This window comes from Etheostoma spectabile, chromosome 21, assembly GCF_008692095.1.
Source record: "Etheostoma spectabile isolate EspeVRDwgs_2016 chromosome 21, UIUC_Espe_1.0, whole genome shotgun sequence".
NCBI classification, from domain to species: Eukaryota; Metazoa; Chordata; class Actinopteri; order Perciformes; family Percidae; genus Etheostoma; species Etheostoma spectabile.
In genome coordinates this window covers 7427644-7434797 of record NC_045753.1, presented here as the reverse complement: position 1 = coordinate 7434797, position 7154 = coordinate 7427644, and positions in this window count along the sequence as shown.

Genomic DNA, 7154 nt, shown 5'->3' with positions numbered 1-7154 from the left:
GCTTTGTGGAGGGATTGAGACGCCCTTCCCCCGAGCGACACGAAGTAAACAACGACTGGCCCCCCTTGACGACGTCCTGGCACAACACAACACCCCCCCAAAGCGCACCGGACGGACCAGCTGACGCCACATCGATGTGGATCACCAACGCAGGCACCCAGTGTGGTCCGGGCCCCCCCTGGTATAGGCCAGAGGGCCGGACGTGCGACTGATCCGTTTTGATTCCGGTGGAACGTAGGCAGCACCGCTTTGCCACCGGTACCATGTTACCTCGTACTCTTCCGGTTTGCCGTTTGAATTAGGTTTATTCAGTGATGCAAAAGGATGACACACCCACCGCTTCTTAACCAGTGTTGCCGGTGGTTGATCTAGACTAGGGGTTTATATGAGATATCACGTCGTGTTGTGCTCTACTTGATGTCTTCTTGTGCTTGTGGTACTTATTTTCTCCCTCCCACCATCATTGTGCGGCATAAAACATATTAGCTTTTCACGACTGTTCTTTAGGCAAGCTACTCCATACCAAACCCTGCTACTTAGTATCCATTGGCCCCTGACCAAATCATGAGGATCCCCTCTTACGACATGGCGGTATTCTGACTACTGAATTGACGTCATGAATACCTTTTTTACGTACAGCCCCTCAGCCGCGTAGCTGATGGCCCGGTGGTGCATGTTCCAAATGTGTCATACACCCCTGGGGCCACCGTGACCTCGCGGCCCCTTGAAACGCCCCCCGTGTTAGCAACTGGAGGACCAGAACAGAGCTCGGAGAGTTTATCTGCGCTGGACCTCACCGGCTATTTATGTCCCTCGAGCCCCCGGAAACGCTCCACCGGATCCACGCGACTTGTGATTTATGGATGAGGGACGCCACTGGGCCAGTAGATTGCCACCTCACCTGACCACTTCATGACCTCGTGGACCATAGATCTGGGTTGCCTCATGTTACGCATCTTTTTTTAATTGTTTTTCTCTATTTCAACCCCACCCCCCATATGCCACACCACTTAGACGTCTTCCCGGTACGTACCTAGCAAGAAGTGTTATCACTATCTCACCACCATCGACACATTGCCGTTGCGACTGCAGTTACCCCAGAAACCGTTTAGTTCCACCCCTTCCCCGCTTATACGCCGCTTCTGGTTCCTGTTATTATCCTCCGCTATAGCGCGATCACCCCATACGTTATTTAATGCTGCACCCATTCAGATCCAAATGACCTTTGTAGAACCCAACTTGAACCATCGCGTTTCAGTTCAAGACAGTTCCAGTTGCTGAAACAGTAGTTCACGTGGACCAGTTATATAGAGTGCTCCCACAACCTGCAAAGTCCCCTCGTTGATTTCGCTTGATTCATCGAGTATCCCGGTCAAATTTTCTACTGTTCAACTACGCTAGTAGTCGACCCTCATCGTATCATCTCTCTAAAAATAGCGACCCACCTAAGGCCCCCCATTTAGCCCCCGGAATACCGGTATGGGTACGTATTACACCCATTTGTATGTTTTTTGTTGTTGCTACTAGTCTAAAGTTTACTTTATTAGGATCTTGTCGTTCCACCCCTCCTCCTGTGCTTGTTAGTCACCCACCAGGTAATAATGTAGATCTTGCCGACCTGCGAACATACCTCCCTATCCTCGCCCATGACTTAACGACCTCAATTCCAGTGTCTTGTGTGACGACTACCCTTCCTCCAATCCATGTTTGATGCTACATCCTCCTGTATACCAATTACAACTACACCGGCTGCCCAGCCATATTACACCTTGGCAGGTTCCCCCCCTGTTCCCTGGGATAACCTAATGTGTGGGCACACCAACATTGCCCCAATGTGTTGAGCTTTTTTTTTGCCCTATTTTTTCTTCAGGTCCCCCCACCCCTCCCCGCCCTGCACTGATCGCATGATATACATATATCGTTGCCACAATCACAAATACCCGGATAGCCATGATGTACCCCAACTTCCACCCCATCCTAACACCTAGATTCATTAACTCAACCGTCCCCGCTTAGCCTTTCTTTGCTTTTCTCGCTCCCTATTCACCAAACCATACCTACCTGACGACAGCATCAAAACTAAGTCCCTCCATTGTTTGTTTTTTACGGCTTCATGAAAGACCCACCACCCATTGACCCCTAGCGGAGCCCTCTTGACCAGGCACCGACCCCCGCCTCCACCCCCCTCAACCCCGCTTCTTATGACTCCCCAATCCCTGGCCCTTCATCCCGCGGTTGTCTTCCCCTCCCCCTGTTGTGAATCCCACCCCCCATAAACTCCCCCCGCTCACCTTTTTGCAACCATCATGCATATGACATAACCCTTCCTCACCAGAGTTGCCCCCATCGCCGCAACCGTCTGAGAACACTGGGCCGCCCTGAGCGCACCAAACCGGTCTAGCCCCGCCTACATTTTGATTACCCAATGTAGGCCAGTCCTCCCCTCAGAACAATACCCCTTGACTTCACCCCTTTGGCCCCCCTCAGCAGTTATGTGATACACACACACAGTTCTTATTCAAATCAAGACAACAAATGAAAACCCTATCCTTTCTTACTTGTTATGTCCACCACTAACCATATCACATCCTGACCCCCTTCTGAAATCCCTTTAGAATTAGATAGAAAAATCATGTTATGTTCCAATCCGCTTCACACCTGTGTGTGTCTCTTTGCAGGCACCGTGCGACACATGGCTTATAGGCTGGGGTGAGTGGTGTGGTTTTCTGGTAGTAGAGAGTGTGACCGTGTCGTGATCAACCTCTTGTCGTATAGGGTGCTGCGCTCCATACGAGGGTAGCTTTGATTGGATCTGCTTCAGCCTGTGCAGGGAATCGGCGGCCCCGTTGGTAGATGGCTCATGTTGACGCTGTAGCCCGAAAACCAAAGAGGTCCCACAGTAGGTGGGCCCAACGCCCAGAATCCTTGCCGGATAATGCAATCTCTCCCATCCGATACAGGAACGCCCCGGCCCCCGCCGGACATGGATCGCACGCATCCAAACAACGTCACATTAGGTCTAACGACAATCACCGACTGCCTTGCCTGTGTGAAACTTTAAGTCATTTCTTTAGCACATGTCTACCATTTTGCACATTGAAGATTTGCTTGTTTTCTGTTATGCACAGTTGTTTGTTGAACTAATGTCTTTCTTATTGCTTCTGGCCCCCTATATGGGAATGCGCATACATACCATTTGATTTATTTTGTGCCCCCGTGTCCCCAATTGAACCACACCCTCAACCTTACACTCTGATGTATGTATAACTTAAACCTACCCTACCTCTAGCCTGTGGTATCCACATTGCTCACTTCTAATTTCCTCCTTTGAACGGTGCTCACCCCCTAGCCACATCCTTGGGCCGATTTAATGTGTCCTGGTCTGCTTTCTTGCCTGCTCTTTCTTCTTATGGCTTGGCTTTGCAAATACATCTTAATGCGCCAACCTTACACATCCCAAGAAACAACACCCCCCCTAAATTTCCTATTTGTATCTATCCACTGACCCTTGATCCCCATCCATGTTACCCATGCACACCCCCCAAGCAAAACCACCCCATTCCCATCCGGCCAACAGTTTTAACACCCCTAACAGACCGATACCTCAAGCATGACGCCCTCATTGCCCTAACGCCCCTTGCCTAACCCGCGTCAGAACCACAACAAACCTTGTAACCTCCTTACCTATGTATACTGTTGTTTACCCTCCGTGCTCCCCAGATATCATCGCGTCGCGGTCGCTGCTTAAAACTCGAAATCGTCCTATGTGTTTTTTTCCATTTTGATGCGCACCCCGGCCATTAGAACTTCGAACTTGCTATTCCTACCCGACCCCATGTTCGATACGGTGATATCAACCCTCGGTCGACTTTGAATCCAAACACCCCCAACACCCACGTCTTCAGGACAGATTCAAATTGCTCCACCACAGCTCTAACACCTTTGCCTTCGTAACCAGACTTGTTGTGCGATCCCCCGCTTCCAGGCACAACAGCCTTCCTATAGGCGCAGTTGACGCCCTGTCATCTCCATAGCTCTGTGGCGACACCCGGACATCTGTCAGTGACAACAACCCACACTAGTTAAGACACATTTCAAACTCGTCATAACCCCCACCCTCGATCGTCTATAGCTATTCAACACCCCAGAATCAACCCCACTCAAACCCTTCCACATTTACCCATTGACTCCACCCACTAATTCTCATTTCAAACCACCCGATATCCACCACACACTGTAAAGAGCCCCAATCCCGAATAGAGTGCGCACCTCGCCCTCCACACGTAAGATCCGAGATCTCACCACAGCTCGATCCCAATACCAGGAATGGTAACCAGTTCAGTTCTCCATCGACCTACTCTAAGATACGCCGTCAGTTACCCCCCATCCGTTCCCGATTCGTATTACCCTACCTGGCTACAAGTCCCTATTTGATGTGACCAAAGTCCACATCCACATTCACCTACCTCCTATGCCCCCCCCACCCCCCCCGCGCTTCAAACTTGTTACGATAACACTGCCCCCCCTGCCTCAACCCCCCCATAGTTCTTCCCACACCCCCCCACCCCGCCCCCCCTGACAAGGCTCCGTCTACCCACCAACCAACCACACCCATAAGACGTACTCGTCTGGTCTGTACCTACCCGAATGCATTCATCCCGCACCCCCCCAAGCGTTACCCCCACACTTTTTGCCTTGAGTGATCACCATTGTCTTTCCCCAGTCGTTTTACATCTTTATCTCCCCCTGGAACCTGACCACCACCCAAGGCTCCGGCTAGCCTACCCCGGTGCCGCCGTTTCAGGGGCCTGAAAACAACCCTAACCACTACCCCCCCTGGATAATTGGCCGACCGAACCACCCCATGTGTTCTAACCTATTCAACCCCCTTTCACCAGCTATATGCATCACACTGCCATTACCCCCCCACCCCCACCCCTTGCCACCAGATGCCCCTTGTCTCCGCCTGTGCTGTCGACTTTGAGTGGGTCCCCACTTGGAGCAACGTAGACAATCAATGTTCTCCCATGATTCCTATATCATCGCCCCCGAACTATCAGTTTGTTTTACTTGTTCACACTTTTCCCGTGGTCATGCGCCACTCCCGTTCCGGACAGCATGTTTCTTTATCTGTCGCGGATAGGCCCCCACCTTTACCCTGTGAATTCTTATAGTTTGCACATCATACTCCGACCGACTGTCGGATCCCTCCACAAACCTGCCCGCCATGTCCACCCTGTATACTGCCACAGCCCACAATCCCACCTTACAATCCGCCCCCCACATCGATTTATCATGTGTGTCGGTGTTCACGCGATCTTGTTTCCAGCCTTCACCTCCAAACAATTTTGAATGTCCCCCCCCCCCTCTCACCCATTGATTGTTTCACATAACACCATTTTTGTCTGCACAAACACCTCTCGTCTTATCTCGCTGATACCACATTGACAATTTCCCTCATCAGGGACACACAACCACCCACGTATCACTAAGACCTACCCTGTTACAGCACAACCCCCATTCCAGGGGACCACACCGCACCTCCGTGACGCGTCTCATCCACACCCAGACCTTATCAGTTTATTTGGATGGTTTCCTCACACACGGACCATGGCATCTACAGCATACCACATGCCCCTGAGGCATCTTGCGACGTTAATCCCCCCCCGCTAGTGACCTGGCAGGAATGTCCTCCCTGACCATTCACCACCTAACAGCACAATACAATTTCGAAGGACTCGCCTTTTTTCCCACTTACGTCAATATGCACCCAAAACTCATGGATATCCGTCTAAACAATGCCATCTTGACAGCGAAACATTACTACACTCCAGTCAACTGCATTGTGTTTACTGCACATACGGTTGGACCATTTATTTACGGTCACATTCTTGCGGATCTCATGGACCCCCACTTCCCCTCTGATCGAAACAAAGTCCATGCTAAAAGGATCCCCTCGCAGCGATCCAGAATATGCCCCCCCGGCCCTCCCTAGCAAGTGTTATGACCAAGACCAACGAGGACAGAAGGGAGACCATTCTCTCAGTGTTTTAGCTTCTCTGCACTTGTGCTCCGGTAACCCATCATCGAAATTAGGAAGTTCTACAAACCCCTTCTCCTGGACCTTACCCCCAAAGTCTGCCCCACGGTACAGGCATCCCACCATCTATCCGTAAACGAGCGTATATGTGACCGCTAATTGTACCACTACTAAGACGTCGCCTCATGCCCCGCTCCCAGACTGCAGGTTACTGGGGGTTCCCCCTAGCGTTTCTAAACAGTCAGAACGGGATGCACAGACGCGCCCTCAGCGAAAACGTCGATTCAAGCTACCTGTGGAACCAGGTTCCAGTTTGGTTCGGGACGCCGCAGACCCATCTCCCACATTTCAGAGCAGGCTTAAGACCCTTTTCTCTTTGTTAAAGCATACTACGTTAGCGGAGTTACGCACGCTCCCGCAGGCCAAGAGATACACTTGTCTGTTGTTCCCCCGGATACCCCCAGCACTAGATACAAATAAAATTGATATTCTCTCTCTCTCATTGAACCTAGCATAGACCAGTGGGTCAATGTAGTTCCTCTCTATCTCGCTCTCTCTATCCAGAACCCACTCCTATCATAGCTCAACGATGCTAGGACAGTGGGCCTTCTATGGGCTCAGTCTTCGTCGTTCTTCTCGATAGCATAATTTCAGGATGACATGTGGGCCCCTTATGCGGCGCTATGTCCCTATAGCTCCTCTCTCCATCCCTAGCCACTCTCTCACTTATGCTTCACCTGCCTACGCTATGTGAACGCTCCCCCTTTCTCCCCCTCCTAGTCGGTGCCCCCTTTCCCCCCCCCCCATCGGTTCCATCGCTCTACTCCCCTCTTTATACTTACTCCTCTCTATTTTCTACCTCTCCTCTCCGTTTCTCTAGCACAATTCCGGCGACCGCACCAGCTGGGCCACCGGTTTTTATTGCTCCATCATGCTCTCCTCCTGTGGACAAGAATTGCAGCAGTGTGGGGGGTAAGGGAGGGGCGGAGGCGATTGATGTTTTGAGGTGGAAGTAGGCAGACCGGGTAATGTTACTGATCTGGGGTTGAAAGGATAATGTGATGTCAAGGATGACACCCAGACTCTTAAAGGGGTGATAGAATGGTTGTATAGA